We start from the raw sequence: 20,929 nt of genomic DNA on the forward strand, positions 1-20,929 counted from the left end.
TGACTTTTGTTTAAAGTTCTTTTGTCGTGTGATTATTGTAAGTAAATGCACTTTCAGAAATAAAGATAGATCACATCACATATCGTGTCCTATGCAACTATATAAAGGGTTCCCACACATCGGCTAACTTCAAATTCAAGGACTTTCCAGGTCCAGTACCCTCAAATTCAAGGACTTAATGTGGGGACATGTTTGTTGTGTCCAACAACAAATGTTGAGGTTCCATCGTAGTAGTTTTGTGCGCTTGACGCAAATCAAGCAAGCTAGAATGCACAGGCCACGAAGTGTTGGCGAAATAACACATTAGCGGACCGGAGGGAATAATATGGATTAATATGCAAAAATAAATTCAAGCACTTTCAAGGACCTGTATCTGTGTATATCTACTGGATGTATATGGACCTGTATCTGTGTATATCTACTGTATGTATATGGACCTGTATCTGTGTATATCTACTGGATGTATATGGACCTGTATCATATTGACAGCATTGAATATAATGCAGTTTTCCCAGACAGCAACATAGTGTTGGCCCAGATCCGGCCCACATCCGGCCCACATCTGGCATGTGTGGAATCCATGTGTCTGATTTCTTTCTCAACATTGATATGTTCATGCAGCCGACAGAAACATAAACAAATCAGAAACAAATCAGACTCAATTCTTTTTTATCACTGGAATACATATTGTTATTTTGATGAGATAATCACCAAGTGTTCTAGTATAGAAGCAAATAAAGTGAGAGACTACATGTAATATACATGTATGCAGTTGTAATGGCCTGGCCTTTGCAGATATTTAGAAATGTCCATCTTTAAGCATAGCAGACTCTTTGGATTTACAGTGAGGGAAATAAGTATTTGAACACCCTGCTATTTTGCAAGTTCTCCCACTTGGAAATCATGGAGGGGTCTGAAATTGTCATCGTAGGTGCATGTCCACTGTGAGAGACATAATCTAAAAGAAAAAAAAATCCAGAAATCACAATATATGATTTTTTAACTATTCATTTGTATGATACAGCTGCAAATAAGTATTTGAACACCTGTCTATTAGCTAGAATTCTGACCCTCAAAGACCTGTTAGTCTGCCTTTAAAATGTCCACCTCCACTCCATTTATTATCCTAAATTAGATGCACCTGTTTGAGGTCGTTAGCTGCATAAATACACCTGTCCACCCCATACAATCAGTAAGAATCCAACTACTAACATGGCCAAGACCAAAGAGCTGTCCAAAGACACTAGAGACAAAATTGTACACCTCCACAAGGCTGGAAAGGGCTACGGGGAAATTGCCAAGCAGCTTGGTGAAAAAAGGTCCACTGTTGGAGCAATCATTAGAAAATAGAAGAAGCTAAACATGACTGTCAATCTCCCTCGGACTGGGGCTCCATGCAAGATCTCACCTCGTGGGGTCTCAATGATCCTAAGAAAGGTGAGAAATCAGCCCAGAACTACACGGGAGGAGCTGGTCAATGACCTGAAAAGAGCTGGGACCACCGTTTCCAAGGTTACTGTTGGTAATACACTAAGACGTCATGGTTTGAAATCATGCATGGCACGGAAGGTTCCCCTGCTTAAACCAGCACATGTCAAGGCCCGTCTTAAGTTTGCCAATGACCATTTGGATGATCCAGAGGAGTCATGGGAGAAAGTCATGTGGTCAGATGAGACCAAAATAGAACTTTTTGGTCATAATTCCACTAAACGTGTTTGGAGGAAGAAGAATGATGAGTACCATCCCAAGAACACCATCCCTACTGTGAAGCATGGGGGTGGTAGCATCATGCTTTGGGGGTGTTTTTCTGCACATGGGGCAGGGCGACTGCACTGTATTAAGGAGAGGATGACCGGGGCCATGTATTGCGAGATTTTGGGGAACAACCTCCTTCCCTCAGTTAGAGCATTGAAGATGGGTCGAGGCTGGGTCTTCCAACATGACAATGACCCGAAGCACACAGCCAGGATAACCAAGGAGTGGCTCTGTAAGAAGCATATCAAGGTTCTGGCGTGGCCTAGCCAGTCTCCAGACCTAAACCCAATAGAGAATCTTTGGAGGGAGCTCAAACTCCGTGTTTCTCAGCGACAGCCCAGAAACCTGACTGATCTAGAGAAGATCTGTGTGGAGGAGTGGGCCAAAATCCCTCCTGCAGTGTGTGCAAACCTGCTGAAAAACTACAGGAAACGTTTGACCTCTGTAATTGCAAACAAAGGCTACTGTACCAAATATTAACATTGATTTTCTCAGGTGTTCAAATACTTATTTGCAGCTGTATCATACAAATAAATAGTTAAAAATCATACATTGTGATTTCTGGATTTTTTCTTTTAGATTATGTCTCTCACAGTGGACATGCACCTACGATGACAATTTCAGACCCCTCCATGATTTCCAAGTGGGAGAACTTGCAAAATAGCAGGGTGTTCAAATACTTATTTTCCTCACTGTATATGAAATGGTAACACTTTACAATAAGATTAAATTTTTAGCATTAACTAAGGTTAATAAATGTTGTAGTTTTGTTCATTGTTAGTTTGTTAATTTCAACATTTACTAATACATTTTAAATTGAGTTAAAATTTGTATTTTATCTGTTAACCTTAGTTAATGTACTATGCACTAACATGAATGATCAAGGTTATTCATAACCATTATTAAATATTAATACATGCAGTAAAAATGTATATTGCATAATGCAGTTCATGAAAGCTAGCTAATACATCCTTGTTAACAAATGGGACTTGCGAAGTGTTACCTGTGAAATGTACGTATATTTCCAGGTTATAGCTAAAGAAACCTGTCATATTTTAATGTTTCAATTATTTTCTGTAGAATTCATTCTGTTAAACTTCTCATTTTATTATATTCATATTTAAATATTTATTCAATTTAGCACATTTCAGTTCAGCACTGATTACTTGGAGTGTTACGTTTGTTTTTAATACGGTATCCAGTTAAAAATATCGGTTGATTAATCGGTTATCGGCACGTACGGTCAAACCTAGTTATCGGACAAATCTACCATCGGTCGACCTCTAATAGTGTTGACCCACAACTGGCATGTGTGGGATCCGTATCTGGATGTGTGGGATCTGGATCTGGATGTGTGGGATCTGGATCTGGATGTGTGGATCTGGATCTGGATGTGTGGGATCCGGATCTGGATGTGTGGGATCTGGATCTGGATGTGTGGGATCTGGATCTGGATGTGTGGGATCTGGATCTGGATGTGTGGATCTGGATCTGGATGTGTGGGATCTGGATCTGGATCTGGATGTGTGGATCTGGATGTGTGGGATCTGGATCTGGATCTGGATGTGTGGATCTGGATGTGTGGGATCTGGATCTGGATCTGGATGTGTGGATCTGGATGTGTGGGATCTGGATCTGGATCTGGATGTGTGGATCTGGATCTGGATGTGTGGGATCTGGATCTGGATCTGGATGTGTGGGATCTGGATCCGGATCTGGATGTGTGGGATCTGGATCTGGATGTGTGGATCTGGATCTGGATGTGTGGGATCTGGATCTGGATCTGGATGTGTGGGATCTGGATCTGGATCTGGATGTGTGGATCTGGATCTGGATGTGTGGGATCTGGATCTGGATCTGGATGACTAGCAGTATTTCTTATCCCACACAACAATTAACAATTAAGTTTGTGTACAGTATGTGTGTGTGTTCATACTGCTCGTTGGGCTTTACTAATTATATGATTCTACATAGTTTGTGTTTTTTGTTTGTTTTTTTGCTATACTTTATAACATGTACAATGAAATGTGCTGTCCTTATCCACTTGCCTTGCACTGCACTGTCAGTTACTGCATCTAGTATGAACTCAATTAAGTTAAAACAGCATTTTTTACAACACAACAAAATTAGAATTTATAGGTAGAATCAGGTAGAAACACCTCCTTAAAGGGATAGTTCGCCCAAAAATGATATTTAGCCCATAATTTACTCACCCTCAAGCCGTTCGAGATGTATATGTCAATCTTTTTTCAGACGAACACATTTTCAGTTATTTTAGAAAATGTCTTAGATGTTTCAGTGGTTATAATGTGAAGCAATGGGGTCCAGCTCGTTGAAGTCCGCAAATGAGCATGCATCCTCCACAAAAGTAATCCATCCGGCTCCAGGGGGATAAACGAAGGCCTTCTGAGGGTAATCCGTGCGGTTTTGTCGTAAAAATATACATATTTAAAACTTTTTAAACGAATATAACTGGCTTCCGGTCGCGGTCGACGCGCGTTCATGGAGATGGATGCTGGCATATGGCGTAGGAAGCGTCGTGACGTAGAACGAACGTAGAGTTTTGTTTTGCTCTGCTCTCTGGCTGCACTGTCACGTTCGTTCTACGTCACGACGCTTCCATCTCCGTGAACGCGCGCCGACCGCCACCGGAAGCCAGTTATTTTCGTTTATAAAGTTTTAAATATGTATATTTTTACGACAAAACCGCACGGATTACCCTCAGAAGGCCTTAGTTTATCCCCTGGAGCCGGATGGATTACTTTTGTGGAGGATGCGTGCACATTTGCGGACTTCAACGAGCTGGACCCCATAGCCTCACACTATAACCACTGAAACATCTAAGACATTTTCTAAAATAACTGAAAATGTGTTCGTCTGAAAAAAGATTGACATATACATCTCGAACGGCTTGAGGGTGAGTAAATCATGGGCTAAATATCATTTTTGGGCGAACTATCCCTTTAAAGCAACAACTGCACGGCCACTTTTTACAGTGATCTTGATATCAGAAGGTTTAGATATTTTACTTTAAAAAAAAAAGAAAACTGGTTGAAGTTTTATATATATTGGCAGTGTGTCCGCTGTGTTTCTCCATTAGCTGATTCCTGCGACTCTGGCAGGATTTCCAGCCATTCTGAGAACTGCGACATGCATTGATGTGACCCAGATGAAGGACTCTGACGGAAGCTAATACACTCACTGTTCTTCAGAGAAAATGAGTCAATGAACACAACAAAGACTCCATTCTGTCACAGGAAGTGGACAGAGAAAGGTCAGATCAGAGACGGGCATAGATGAAGACTGAGGCAATGACATGGTGAAGCGGTGCCCTGCACTTTCTTCAACACTAATCTGTGTGTTCGTTTGCACTGTATTAGTTCTAGATTCCTGATTTCCACTGCCATGTTAATGCATGTATCCATTCAGCACTACAGCAGGAAAGCTGTCTGAGAATGTACATGTCTCCATCAACAACCAAGATCTTTCTGTTCAAGTTATTAAAAAAGATCTCCTTAAAGAAATAGTTCACCCCAATGTCTTCATTTACTCCCAATTCTTATGGTATTTTGAAAAAATGATTCAGCTGTTTGTAAAAGTAATGAATTCAATTGTTTGTAAAAGTAATGAATCTATATGACTTGACTGGTGTATTCCCTGAACAGCTGTAAATCTGAAGCCGGACCGGAGCTGCCCATCCCAAACACAGCTGGGACCACGTCCAGTTTAGAGATGAGCCTCCTATACACGTCATGTGTATGTGTATGTGTATATGTGTGTTTATGTGTATGTGTATGTGTATGTGTATGTGTATATGTGTGTTTATGTGTATGTGTATGTGTATGTGTATGTGTGTGTGTATGTGTATGTGTGTGTGTATGTTTTATTAGATACGAGCTATTTTCACATGGATGTTGATTGGATCGATATCTACAATATTTAATGACAATACTTTTAAATAAGGTCACCTTTCGGTTCATACATGCACAAGATATTATGTACAATAAATTGTAATAGTATAGTATATAATTGTAATAGTATAGTAATAGTATTTTAAAACATTAATCATGTTAATTGTCAGTACAAACACAATAGTTCATTGTTTCTTCATACTGCATGAATTAATGAAACTAATGAGAACAAATACATTTAACTTGTACATTTTGGTAATATATTAATAAATGTGTAACCACACTGTAATGTGTTTCATTTGACTGTATCGTGTGATGATATTATTTCCAACTGTTCATCTTGTTACAAATCATACTTAATGAAAGAGTATAGGCATTAATTTATTGTCAAATATACTACACTTAATCATATGAAATTCAAAATAATAATTTAATGTGTTTAATAAAGTGAAACATGCATTTCTAAAAACAGTAAGACATTTGGCAAGAGATCGAGCATGAAAGCAGGAGCCGACTGTAATATTTCTGTCATGAACTCATTTAAAGTGTTTATCTGCAAAAAAATATGAAATCTGTGCTAATATGAAATAGCACAGATTTCATATTTTTTGCATAGCACAGGGGGTTCTGGCACAATCAGGATTTAATATTAGCATAGACCGTAGCCTGTATATGAATTGATGCAGGTACTCAGGTCCTTCAGTTATCAAAGTTATCCAGAAGAAGGTTCTCAGCGGCTTAAAGCCTGTGTTTAGCGCTGTGATTGGTTGGTGGAAATTCGAAATATTCTGTTGTTCTGTTCTAAAGTTGCGCTGTTGAAGCTATAGACCTTCTGTAGCCCCGCCCCTTTTCAGCGCGGCGCTCCTTGTCTTTTGACTTCCGGTCTGTATTTTCACAGCGATCTTGTGTATTTATGAATGAACGGCTCGTTTTAAAATCTTCCCAGTCGACTGACATTTGTTAAGACATCTGCTTTAAACATTACAGTCCTCATGATAACTTTCGTTAACTTTACAATTAAATAATGCTAATTACTCCTGGACAGCAATGCTATAGAAATATACAGAGCGACCGCAAAAACGGAAGTTCAGAGACAATATTCTGAAGATGGCGGCGCCCTCGTTTCTCTGGCGCATACGGGCTATATGTCCGACTCAAGCTGATCCTTGTCCAGCTTTATTGACCATATCGGTCAGGGCTATTCAACTGGCAGCCCGCCAATCATCTCCATCCGGCCCGACGGCACCACCTTCCTCCTCCTCCTCCTCCTCTTCCTCTTCTCCTCCTCCTCCCCTCCTCCTCCTCTTCTCCTCTTCCTCCTCCTCCTCTTCTCCTCCTCTTCCTCCTCCTCTTCCTCTTCTCCTTCTCCTCTTCCTCCTCTTCTCCTCCTCCTCCTCTTCTCCTTCTCCTCCTCCTTCTCCTCCTCCTCTTCTCCTCCTCTTCCTCCTCCTCCTCTTCTCCTCTTCCTCCTCTTCTCCTTCTCCTCTTCCTCCTCCTCCTCTTCTCCTTCTCCTCCTCCTCCTCTTCTCCTCTTCTCCTCCTCCTCCTCCTCTTCTCCTTCTCCTCCTCCTCCTCCTCCTCCTCCTCCTCCTCCTCCTCCTCTTCTCCTTCTCCTCCTCCTCCTCGTCTTCTCCTCCTCCTCCTCCTCCTCCCCCTCCTCCTCTCATCTTCCTCCTCCTCCTCCTCCTCCTCTTCTCCTCCTCCTATCTTCCTCCTCCTCCTCTTCTCCTCCTCCTCCTCTCCTTCTCCTCTTCCTCCTCCTCCTCCTCTTCTCCTCCTCCTCCTCTCATCTTCCTCCTCCTCCTCCTCCTCCTCCTCCTCCTCCTCCTCCTCCTCTTCCTCCTCCTCTTCCTCTTCTCCTTCTCCTCTTCCTCCTCTTCTCCTCCTCCTCCTCTTCTCCTTCTCCTCCTCCTTCTCCTCCTCCTCTTCTCCTCCTCTTCCTCCTCCTCCTCCTCTTCTCCTTCTCCTCTTCCTCCTCCTCCTCCTCCTCTTCTCCTTCTCCTCCTCCTCCTCTTCTCCTCTTCTCCTCCTCCTCTTCTCCTTCTCCTCCTCCTCCTCCTCCTCCTCCTCCTCCTCCTCCTCCTCTTCTCCTTCTCCTCCTCCTCCTCTTCTCCTCCTCCTCTTCTCCTCCTCCTCCTCCTCCTCCTCCTCCTCCTCCTCCTCTTCTCCTTCTCCTCCTCCTCCTCGTCTCCTCCTCCTCCTCCTCCTCCTCCTCCTCCCCCTCCTCCTCTCATCTTCCTCCTCCTCCTCCTCCTCCTCTTCTCCTCCTCCTATCTTCCTCCTCCTCCTCTTCTCCTCCTCCTCCTCTCCTTCTCCTCTTCCTCCTCCTCCTCCTCTTCTCCTCCTCCTCCTCCTCCTCTCATCTTCCTCCTCCTCCTCCTCTCATCTTCCTCCTCCTCCTCCTCCTCCTCCTCCTCCTCCTCTTCTCCTAATCACCCTTACAAACATTTACCATGAATGTACTGTAGTAATTTACCATGGTTCGGGCAGACATATGGAATATTTATATTGAATATGTCATAGTAATTTACTTTGCATTAGATTTATTAGATGGGTAGAGGAATATAAGTCATTTTTGTTATGAAATTTCTTTGTGAAGGTGCGTATAGTTTTGGACCTGTGTTTAGGCATGTGTAATACAGTGGGAGTGAGCAGCCTGTGGTTATCAAGACTCACTGTCAGAATATGTTTATTTAAGCATTACAATTATGAAAAAAAATAATAATAATTTCTTACCAATAGCTATGAGCTTGTATAATTAATTTATTAGTTCCAATGTAAATTACACAGCTGTAAATAATCGTGTTTTTATTTATTATGGTCTTATATATGTGCATACTGTTGGGTAACACATTTCCAAGTAAATGCAATGCTTTTTTAGGTTTATTTTAGCATATTTATTGAAACTGTTATGTTTCAATAAATAATGTTTCAATAAATAATCTAAACCCCCAAACCAACCCAGCGGCCCACCAGTCTGTAATAATGGCTGTAATAACATTAATAAATAAATGTGTGAATTATTCAAGGCATCTTTCTATGGAAACTGTAAATGTTATAGAGTTTTCATTTAGTTTTGAACGCTCTTCCGGATTAAGCATCGTCTACATCGGGTTTCATCTGAATACAGCGACGGGTCATTCTGTTATTACACTTATAGATTACACACAGATTACAGCCCTAATATGGACATTTATGGGGTCTCAGAAGCAGACGTGAATTTCTCTAGGAGAATACAGCAAACAGCCTATCATTTTGCATTCTCATTTGCTCTAATAGCAAAAGAAAAGAAAAAAGAAAAAATCACAATAGCATTTTCACAACTTTTCCAAAAAGGAAAAAATTAGCAATGAGAAGAGAGAAATATGACAAATCTACTGTCACTCCCTCGACCAATTATTATTATTATTATTATGTTTAATGTTCAGTTAAATAACAGTGCAGTGCCATGTTTATTGTGCCATATTGAATTATATGATGACATGCTTGTGATTCAGCATTTTACCATATTATAATTGAGGCCAGTGAAATCAAGGATACACTAAGCATTGTCAATCCTGGAGAATCACAATTACAAACATTAAAAGATTTTCTTATATAGCTTGGGCTACATCATAACATCCACGCCACATAAAGAAACAATGGCTGAGGCCGTTCACCTGCTAGCGACACACACACACACACACACACACACACACACACACACACACACACACACACACAGATAGGCGGGGTGGCAACTAAAAAGCAGAGCACATTGCTGAAATAATATAGAATTTTGAACTGATAAAGACATCATGTGTTTCCCTCACAGCTGGCTGATGTTGCTCCTGAAGAGGGGTATTATATCACAGCATGATCTGAGTTAGACTGACACCAGATTGCATTACATTTAAAACAAACAAGCTTACTTTTCAACAAATTGATTCCCAGAATTGAACGGAATAGAAAGTGCCCTGTTTCTGCAATAATATACGTACTCGTGCACCCATGCTTGTATTGAAAATCATTCTATCAAAATAATCTCCAATTATTGGACATAATAACAGACTATAAAAAAAATAAAAAATACAAAAATACAAAAAATCACCATTTCTGATAACAGATAATAGTTCCATCAATCTCCAAGTGTGCAAGATCTGAATCTGCCACACTCCCTCACTAATGTGAATACACACACAAGGCCAAGGTGTGTTCGAGCTGCATTCGGCCCCTAATGACTGAGGTATCACCATCACACACACACACACACACAACCACGTACATACAGCCAAAAGGCACAGTTTTGTTTCTAAAAGGATCAGAGTGTCTTACCTTTACAGGTAGTGTGAAGGTCTTGGACAGAAGACAGGTTTCTATCTTGTGGTATGGTCACGGTGACACGCCTTATTCTCTGCTTCTCCTCTGTCTTTCTCTCTGTTCATCCCATCCAATGGGTGAAGCCTTGACGGATGCTGCAGTGAGGGAGAACACACCCTTCAGCCCCCTCCCCTCCTCAGCATGTGCTCCTCCCACACACCTCTGATTGGCGGATGAGTGGAGGTGACATCATCTCTTTCTCTGTTCTGTCTATCCCTCCCCTCCCTTCTCTCTCCCTCTTTCTGTCTCAGCCACAATGGAGAGGTTCCAGCTTTTCCTCTGATTGTTCTCCGCACCCCTCAGAGCACCCCAAACAATCCGAACTATCCAAGGTATTTTTAAGAGATTTCTTCTCGACTACATTAATTGCCACTGGCAGTTCAACATCACCCTGGCAGGCCTGGCTCTTTGTTTTGTTTACCCATTTCTAACACATAATCTCAATCTCATTACTGTAATACCTAAATAATAGAATATTATCTAAATTGTAAAATATTTATACACAATAGCAGAAGTGTTTTTATTCTAAGAATAGAAAAATAATTTTATAGGAAATATAATTTAATGGGAATCATCATAGAAATAATGCAATTATGCAAAGAATCTTAACAAACAGGCCAATTTAAAAAAAACAAACAATTTTTTCTTTCATTTTGAGTGAGAAATGTGGCCTGGTCATCATGACATTCACCCTATGCACGTCAATGGAGTTTGCTTGCCTTTAAGTTAAAATGATGATTATTGGCTTTAAGCTGAAATTCCATCCATCTATATTTAGAGGTCTGCAGAATATCTCATTTTGTTTTCTTAAAACCAATACTGTAATTCGGTATGATTTAATGGAACATGAATATGCTTGTAAAAACACAATATGCACAGAGCCCCCCCACCCTGCCACCCCCACCCGGCCAGGAGCAGATGGAGCGGGTGTGGGGTGACATGGGCCCTCTGACACACGCCAGCACTAGCTGAACACAAGCCCGAGCAGAGATTAAAGACCTCGGCTGTCTGTAAGCGAGTGTCTCATTTGCTTGTGTGCATGTGGACACTTATGTTTGTTTCTGGGAGGTTTGGATTGATTCAGAGTCTCCTTTTGGTATTTGATAATCTGATAAGAGAAGAAGACTCTCTCAAGGATCCTTCCTTCTCTCTCTACATCAATAAATCTCTGTATTGCACTTAACTTAAGCCAGTCTGAACTAGAATGGCTTGACAGGATCTGTCTTGCTCCATCACTCATGTGCCTTTACCGGAACAGTCACAACAACAAGCAATAAGGATCCACTGAAATAGATCTCAAATGTTATATTTTACCAATATAATAAAAAAATGGCATCAGTATTTTTGTCTTGTTGTCCACTAAAAATATGTAAACATCCATAAAACTAGAGAAATATACTTTATCCCCGCCAGAACTCATGTGAAAACATCCCATGTTTGCCATACATGTTTGAGCCAGAGTCTAATCCCAAATCAGAAGACAAACCTACACCTCACATACCGAGGATACTCCAGTCTGTGACAACTTGGTAAAATATCGGTAACACTTTACAATAATAGTACATGAATAATCATGTACTAATACCTGAATTAATAATTACTTTACTATGAACTAATGATGAGTTAAGACATGTATTAATGAGGTACTAACCTTAATTACGACATGAGTATCATGAATTCCTACATGAATATACCATCTTAACTACGCGTTAGTACATGCTTGTTAATTAATGTATTAATTAACATTTCGAGGTAAAGTAAATCAAACATGCTCTAGATCAGAAGAAAGATGTACTAAAAGGGCACAATGTTAAATTGTTCATAAATTTAACACCATCAATTGTCACATACATCAGTGAATGACACAAGATGTCTTGAAATATTTATATTAAACCTACTCATTGAACACACATTCCGTTTTAAGTGATTCCACTGCTGCCTTCAAGTGTAAAATACCTACTACACTAGCATATTCATTAAACAGATGCAATTTTCAAAATTAAAATCAGTGTTAGCACAGATGATGGTTATTTTCTGGATTTGTTTACTGTCTTTCTGTCTCTATCATAATGCATTCGGATGTTAGTCTTGTTTGCTGGCTCTTCTTTGGGGCCACTATTGCCCCTTCAAAATTTGTTAGTAATGATGTGCCCCCCCAAGTAAAGTCATGACATTATGATACATTAACAAGTCATGAATTCATGTTACTTTTACTTCATGGAGGGGCACATCATTACTAACTCATCATTAATTACTTGGAAAGTAACATGAATTCATGACTTGTTAATGTATCATAATGTCATGACTTTACTTGGGGGGGCACATCATTACTAACTCATCATTAATTACTTGGAAAATCCAAGAGTAAATCTTCAAAAATGTATCAATTACACATGTTTTATACATATTCAGCTCTTCTAAATCAGATATCATTTGGTGCTTGTCGGTGGTTTGTAAAGAAGTGGAAGAGCAGAGGTGCTGTGCCTGAATTTAGATGGAGAAGGAACTGAACGGTAGGAAAAAAGTGGACAAATTTTGAAGGGGCAATAGTGGCCCCAAAGAAGAGCCAGCAAACAAGACTAACATCCGACTGCATTATGATATAAAGACAGTAAACAAATCCAGAAAATAACCATCATCTGTGCTAACACTGATTTTAATTTTGAAAATTGCATCTGTTTAATGAATATGCTAGTGTAGTAGGTATTTTACACTTGAAGGCAGCAGTGGAATCACTTAAAACGGAATGTGTGTTCAATGAGTAGGTTTAATATAAATATTTCAAGACATCTTGTGTCATTCACTGATGTATGTGACAATTGATGGTGTTAAATTTATGAACAATTTAACATTGTGCCCTTTTAGTACATCTTTCTTCTGATCTAGAGCATGTTTGATTTACTTTACCTCGAAATGTTAATTAATACATTAATTAACAAGCATGTACTAACGCGTAGTTAAGATGGTATATTCATGTAGGAATTCATGATACTCATGTCGTAATTAAGGTTAGTACCTCATTAATACATGTCTTAACTCATCATTAGTTCATAGTAAAGTAATTATTAATTCAGGTATTAGTACATGATTATTCATGTACTATTATTGTAAAGTGTTACCAAAATATCATCTGTATTTATATTGATTCCATCTGTAATTGTATTTCATTACATTATATGAGTGTTGAAATGAAGACGTTACAGAAAGGTGTTTATCTCGTTGCACAGTAGAGGTAATAACATTTTAAGTAAAGAAATTCCAAGTTTAAATAAGCAGAACAAGCTGATTTTTATTTTGTACGTTAACTTGAAATATTTGAGCAAGCTAACTAATTTTTTTTAACTCAAAATCATCATGTAATCTAACTTAATTGTGGAAACGTAAATAGCTATAACTAGCTAATTCAGCAAATGCTTGCATGCTAACTGGTAATACAATGCTTTGATTAGCATCGAAATTGCTGAATGATTAAGGCAATATAGAACATTTCACAGGCCTGTTCTCAAACTAAGCTTATGCTCCACTAGTCACATGATCGTAAGCCCCAACAAAAAAATCCTACATAACAGAAAATCTTGTAAATTTGCATAGAAAAACATTTCATACTACTTAATCTCCCCATTAACATTAATCTTGCACACAAAAAAAACCAGCATGCTGGGAAATTTGTTAATTTGTTTGAATTTTCAGTTACATATGTAACCCTCGTTCCCTGAAGGAGGGAACAGATACATACGTCAGAACTGAACCGACAAATTGGGATTGCGCTAAGGAGATCTATCATCTTTGAGTGTTAACAGAATGAGCCAATGCACATTAGCATGCGAGATTTGCATCTATTTCTCCGCTCCGCAACGCGAGTATAAATAGGAAGCAGATGCAAGCACAATTTTTATTTTTTTGCTGAAGGGCCGAGCAGGAGCCCCAGGGTCACGCCACCTAGTGCAGCCACCTTCCAGTGCCTAGAGAAAGCCTCCTGATCCCCCCGCACTTTGGGGCGGAAGATGGGACAGGGCTTAAGCATGCGTTTGTTCAGCCTCTGCTTAAGAAACAAGGTCTGGGTGAGGGTTGCTTTAATAATTATCGGCCTGTCTCTAAGTTATCATTTTTATCAAAACTTTTAGAAAAAGTCGTGCTGTCTCAATTGAACTTGTTTTTAAATGCAGCCAAGTTATTAGAACCTTTTCAATCTGTTTTACTGTCCATCATAGCACAGAGTCTGCCTTGCTAAAAGTACTCAATGACATTTTACTTACAGTTGATGCTGGTAAAAATGCTGTATTGATCTTACAGCTGCCTTTGATACTGTTGACCATAATATTCTTATTAGGCGTTTAGAGCATTTATTCGGTATTAAGGGTACAGCCTTACGATGGTTTAGTTCTTATCTTAAAGACAGGTATTTTTCTTTTTCTGTGGAGATAGGCAAGTTCTCTTCATCTTCTGCTCCTATTATTAGTGGAGTACCTCAGGGCTCTATTCTGGGTCCGCTTCTTTTTAACGTATATATGCGTCCGTTGGGGGATATTATTAAGAAGCACAATGTTTTATTCCATTTTTATGCCGATGATACACAGCTGTATCTGCCATTGAAAGCTGGTGATTCCATTCAGACCTTGATAGATTGCATCCGGGACATTAAGGAATGGTTATTAATTAACTTTTGGCGCTTTTCCACTGCATGGTACGGTACGGCTCGGTTCGGTACGGCACGCTTTGGCGCTTTTCCACTGCATGGTACGGTACGGCTCGGTTCGGTACGGCACGCTTATGGCGCATTTCCACTGCATGGTACGGTACGGTACGGCTCGCTTCGGCTCGCTTTAAATGGTACCACCTCTGTTGAGGTTCCAAGCGTACCGTACCGGTACTAAAATGTGACGTGAAAACACTGAAGATCACTGATTGGTCAGACAGAATGCCACATGCCCCAGGAACCTCTGAAAAAGTTTCAGTCAAACGCAAAGCTCAGGAACGGGTGTTGTGGGAGGATCGAGACATTAAAGTACCCGTCCTTCAGGTTGATCGCTGCAAACCAATCTCAGGAATGGATGCATTCGAAAATGCGTTTCTGCATTAGCATCTTGAACGGAAGCTAGTGTAGGGCCCGATTCAAGACTCCAAGATTGGACATAACCCACCACCTTCAACACAGAGCTGAAGTGAACGCCCCTGAACTTGGGCGCACGCCTGGCGAACTAAATCACATAGCCGAGTCTGATGGTACAGAGGAGCCAGCTGGACGGACTTGAAAGCACTAGCCAGGTTCCCAGAGACCGAACCAGGGGGACCAGGGGCACCACAGCGAGGTAGAAGACAGGGACCCGACTTGGATGGCATAGCGGCCCGAAGTAGGGTCTGAGTGAGCGGTGCAACACTTACCTGTTTCCAAGGATCAGCAGGGGGTGCGTGAGAAGCCATGCTCGGGACCTGCAGCAACACCATGGCATGCAGGGAGGAAGCGGCTTGACCACAGGCCTTGTAAGCCTTGCCCATGAGAACGGACAAGAATTTACAGACCTTGGAAGGAAGACGCGGATCACCCTGGTTTACCTCTGCAGTACTTGAGCGACCTCTTAATGCATTATAGTCCTTCACGTCTATTGCGATCTCAAAATTCCGGCCAGTTGATAATATCTAGAATATCAAAATCGACTGCTGGCGGTAGATCCTTTTCCTATTTAGCACCAAAACTTTGGAACAGTCTTCCTAAGGGGCCGCTCACATATCGCGTCTTTTGCGCGCGCAAGTTCGTTATTTCAAATGTAGCCGCGCTGTATGCGCGCTCATAATGGAAGCGACGCGGTCGCGGTGCGACGCGCTCGTTTTTTCTAAGCGCGTCCGCGCCGCATTGAGATAAAAACATCTCAACTTTTCAGAATGCCGCAAGCGCACCGCAGGTCACGTGACAAGAACCAACCAATCGGCTTGCTTACCTTTTCTCCTCAGCAGACAAATGCAGAGCCGTTGCGCAGGAGAGATAGTTTCACGGCAGAAGCTCTGTTTACTAATGCTTGGGCCAACTTTTCTTAAAATATAATCGAACTGGTCCTTGTCCACTCTGAAATAGGTTTTGAACCTCCCATTGTCCAGGCGGAGCTCCTGAATCAGCTGGTGAAATTCCCCATGGTTTTTGCGTTTCTGTAGTATGGGGTGCACCCAAACACTGCGGTGTTTTTTACTTTTCTTAGTAAATAAATCTTGTAACAGAGTTACTGCAAGGGTTTTTCTGTGGTGGAAATCCATTGCTGAAATTTCCTTGCTGTAACGGAGAGCGCAGCTGATAGTTGCTTAGCAACGACAGACGCCTCCGGAGCGCAACCACCCGAGCGCTTTGGAAAAAAGGAGAACGCGGCGCACCTAGCGTTTTCGACGCGTTTTTATGCGCGATATGTGAGCGGCCCCTAATATTGTCCAGGAAGCAGACACACTCTGTCAGTTCAGATCTAGACTAAAAACACATCTCTTTGACCTAGCATTCACATAACACATTATAGACTTCTATAATTCAATGTTAGGCTGCATAGATTAGGTCAGCCGGAACCAGGAACACTACCCATAAATCCTGATGTACTCGTTACATCACAAGAAGAATGGCGTCTACGCTAATATTAGTCTCTCTGTTTATCCCGAGGTTTACTGCAGTCTGCCGGATCCAGGCCGTATCCAGATCTGATGAAGGACCTGCGCCTGGACGCAACGACAGCGCAGTCCTGAAGTGTCAACTAGGCTCTTCCTTGTGAAGACCTCCTTCCCTCCCTTTACCTCTCTACAGATAAAGCATTGTCGGGATAATTCCGGTTCACGTGGCTACGCGGAAGCGGTAAAATTCTGTATTATTAATTTTAAGGCCAGACAAGTAGTATGTTGAGGGTTGGATGTAGGGAAGGACTACACGCCTGCGCACATATATTCAAACGCGCATACCTATAGACTGAACTCGTAATACACATGTGCACGCCATCAGCGTTCTCACAGGTTCGTGTTTTAAAGTTTGCGCAGAAAGAACTTAAGAGTTTTCTGTTAAAACGGTGTTGTGTTAGCGACTAAGTAATTAATATCTAATGATCGTTGCGACGGAAGTGAATCAATCAAAACTAACTTTAGCTGGACAATAACTTTTTTCTAGAGCTGCTATAAAGCCAAAACAAGCTCTGTTACTTTATTTTCCTATTATCAATGTAAAGCCACTTATGAACAATCTACATTGTTAAAAGCAGTATATAAATGAAGATGACTTGACTTGACCACTGGGGGGATAGACACGTACCCTTTGGCCGCTCCTCCATCAAGGGTAGTGAGGTACCAAGTTTGTTTTTCTGGCAGAAAAAGGTGCCGTCCACGACCTGGTAACCTCCTCATCAGGGACGTGCACATGAATTTTGAGGGGCAGTTGCTCTGACCTGAAAAAAGGGTCAGAGCACTATTTCCTCACATTGTCTGGAGGCTTGTGACTGCTCCTCCTCATGTAATGTAATTATGAAACATTGCCATTAGTAGGCTAAAATATGAGTCTGATTAATTAATCAATTCGCCTACACAGTGTCATGTCATCTTTATCACAGTGCAAAGTCTCTGTCTCACCTGCTGGTTGGCTTTTTCGCAACCCTGCAGTGATGTGCTGCCCTTTGCTGCCTCCCTGAATTGTCTCTCCCTCTCCTGAATCCGCCTCTTTTCAGTGGGCATCTTGGCTTCAAACAATACCCAAAATAGTGATAGGATTTAGGCATTTAACCATTTTGAATAAAATAATTAATGTGATGCATTACTTCCATCATTCATTCTTCTTGCTAAAACGAAATGTGAGAAACTAACTATCAGCAGACATGTAGCTTAGCTTAGTTTGCCATAATGCCTAAAAAAATAGTAGCCTAGGCTGCTTGTCTGCAAGCTATCTGTCTGATTATTTAGGCTAAACGTGGCAAACTCAGCCTGGATTTATGAAGATTTTAATTCATTTCATAAAACTTGATGATGATGATCGTTTGTTTGTTATACATCACAAACTCACCTTTTCCGACAACATTAAGTCGTCTCACCCGACAACTGTGACAATCTCCTTCTAGGGCCGCTCATGCAGGCTCAGCTCAGGTGCCGGTCGCGTGCAGAGTTTGCCCTTCCCCTACTGACTTTCACTTTCGGTGCCCGAATGGAAGTGAATGAGGTTTTGCGATTTTTTTTTTATCTAGGCCTACGTGAAATTCTGCATCCATTGTACGATTTATTTATTTATTTATTTATTTTCCCCCTTGGAAGGGCAACGTGAGTCGAGAAGGGCATATGGGCAGTTGCCCGGGCAACCTGAGTGTAGCAGCATGAGGATGGGATAGAATGACTTTAAGCATAAAATGATCTCTGCTAACGACTACGCCACCCTGGAATCTTGCCAGGGACAATAAAATATAGTTTGTTATTTAAGGAAACACAGGTTCGTCCACAGTAAGGCGGCAGGAGACGTGGATACAAAAATATAAATTTGTTTTATTAAAGATAAATAATCAATATAAAATGCACAAACATCAACAGCACTCAAATGTAGACAATTTTGTGGTTCCACAAGCACACATGGAGCGACCTGAGTCAGCAGGACAGGAGCCGAGGCAGAGCAGTGGATAAGGGCACATAAGGCCTCCACGACAAGTCACCTTTTCCGTACGCCTGTGCATATACACTCACACCAGTACACACACACACACACACACACACACACACACACACACACACACACACACACACACACACACACACACACACACACACACACTCACACCACTCAGCACACCACACTCGTGAGGGAGACCACCACCAACAATCCGCCCCTGCTTTGTGCACTCAGCTCCTGGAACAGAATTGTCACTGTTGAAACGCACTCAGAATTGTCACTGTTGAAACACACTCAGAATTGTCACTGTTGAAACACACTCAGAATTGTCACTGTTGAAACACACTCAGAACTGTCACTGTTGAAACACACTCAGAATTGTCACTGTTGAAACACACTCAGAACTGTCACTGTTGAAACACACTCAGAATTGTCACTGTTGAAACACACTCAGAACTGTCACTGTTGAAACACACTCAGAACTGTCACTCCAAGAGACAGAAATTGGAGTAGAGATGTTCAGTTTCACGTTAAACATATTACAAAATTCTGAGTCAAAATACAAAATAAAAACTAATACAAACGAAAAGAAAACTTTCCTGGTGTCACAAGACACAGAGACAACCCCGAAATAAAGGGCTCACATGGAGGCACACACACTAAAATAAACACACAGGACAGTGTTTTCAGTCCTTTGTCCACAGCGGATCAAAGCAACAGCAAAAGCAGCAAAGCAACAGCGCCTCCAGAAGTAGTCCCACGCAGTCAACCGCACGGAAACTAATCGGCGGTGCAGATGCGACCCATTGGTCCGTACTACATCTTTTAGGTGCGATCTCTGAGGACCAACTCAGTCAGGCAGACAACATGCATGTGGGCTCATCCCATCTATCAGGTGGACAGCGTGCGCGTCGGCAATAACTAAGCATTCCGGACATGAAGTATAAACAACCATACTTTGACCATCAAGGGTACAACCTCAGCCAAATGCCAGCCGCGAAAGCTTGCATGTCGCCCTGAATGACGACACGGGAAGGGGCGGTGCCTCATGACACCATACACTCTAACCAGCTTGTTTATATGCGCTATTACAGCTCACTGATAGGACGAGCTCAAATGAATTAATCAGCCACCTGCAGGCAGGATATATTTCATTAGACCTGCCACATGAGCAACCCCCCTGTGCACATCCCTGCTCCTCATGCACTTCGGGAAAGAATGGCACTGGGGTAATGTGCTGAGGACCTGCACGACCCACCCCAAGATACCAATCATCCAACCTCGAGGACTCGAGACACGGTGGAGGGTTCCACTCAAGCCTGACCCGGGACAGCATAACTGACATTTCTGGATCTGGATCGGGCAAAGCTACTGTCCCAGAAGGAGGCAAAGCAGCCGTGTCATCATCTCCAGAGTCCAGCTCCCCTTCCGATGCAGCGATCGACATCCTGTCATCAGGGGGAGCCCCGAATGAAACAGCTGGTCGTTCCACAGGCTGAGGTGTTATGGAGGACTGAGGGGCCCACAGGGACTGGTTACCAGGTGGGGAAGCCCTCACTGTGATTCTAAGATTACCCATCCCACACAACGAAGTAGCTCTCTTCTGGGTTTGGCCAGAAGGGACACTAGATCAGGGCATGGGTATGGGGACTTCACCTTTTAGCAGGTATGAGAGTCCTGATCTCAACACTGAAATGGTCATGTTCCCACAGTGAGAACATGAACCATCCACAAAGGCTGCTTTAGCATGCTGAATACCCAGACACACGATGCAGTGATTGTGACCGTCACACAAAACTCACAGGTAGAATGACATCTTGAAAAAGACGCAGACACACCCGTGTTGCTCTTTCAGGAATTAACTCTCTAAAATGCAGAAGGACACAGGGGAAACGGCAGCACTGGCAGGGGAAGCACTCACTCACTCAATGCTCTCTAACCAACCAACAGATTTCTCTGTTATAATGCTTGCGACCACCGCTGCTCGCACTGTCAACACTGACACTGCAGGAGAGTCTTCTTCCAGAAAAAGCACCGGCACACACGCTCGTTGAAATCTCTTCAAAGACAACAAACGACTGTTCGGCTCCGGAGTCAAAGACAAACGGTGCTTGCAACAGCTTCCTATTTATACCAGTGCTGCGAGGCGGAATTTGAGATGCAAATATGCATTGGCTAGTTCTGTTAACACTTGAAGATGATAGGGCTCCCTAGCATGATCCCAATTTGTCAGTTCAGTTCTGATGTACGCTGAACATGACCGACTGAAAGGGAACTAATTTGATTAATTTAAGTTTGCCCT

The 20,929-nt window shown here is 41.9% G+C and overlaps 2 protein-coding genes across 4 annotated transcripts in view; one reads left to right on the forward strand and one right to left on the reverse strand.

Annotated features, from left to right (window-relative positions):
- The window catches only part of l1camb (L1 cell adhesion molecule, paralog b), an 85,691-nt gene extending 75,577 nt beyond the window's left edge, over nt 1–10,114 (reverse strand). For 2 of the 3 annotated variants that reach the window (XM_084427233.1, XM_084427235.1), the window contains exon 1: nt 9,981–10,114. The gene's annotated coding sequence lies outside the window, so the exon portion shown is untranslated. The remainder of the gene's footprint in view (nt 1–9,980) is intronic. The other variant, XM_084427231.1, reaches the window with a different exon arrangement.
- A 157-nt stretch (nt 10,115–10,271) lies between these two features.
- Nucleotides 10,272–20,929, forward strand: part of LOC311302904 (uncharacterized protein) — a 32,156-nt gene continuing 21,498 nt past the window's right edge. The window contains exon 1 of the mRNA XM_084429030.1: nt 10,272–10,357. The gene's annotated coding sequence lies outside the window, so the exon portion shown is untranslated. The remainder of the gene's footprint in view (nt 10,358–20,929) is intronic.

This window comes from Rutilus rutilus, assembly GCF_951802725.1.
Source record: "Rutilus rutilus genome assembly, chromosome: 13".
NCBI classification, from domain to species: Eukaryota; Metazoa; Chordata; class Actinopteri; order Cypriniformes; family Leuciscidae; genus Rutilus; species Rutilus rutilus.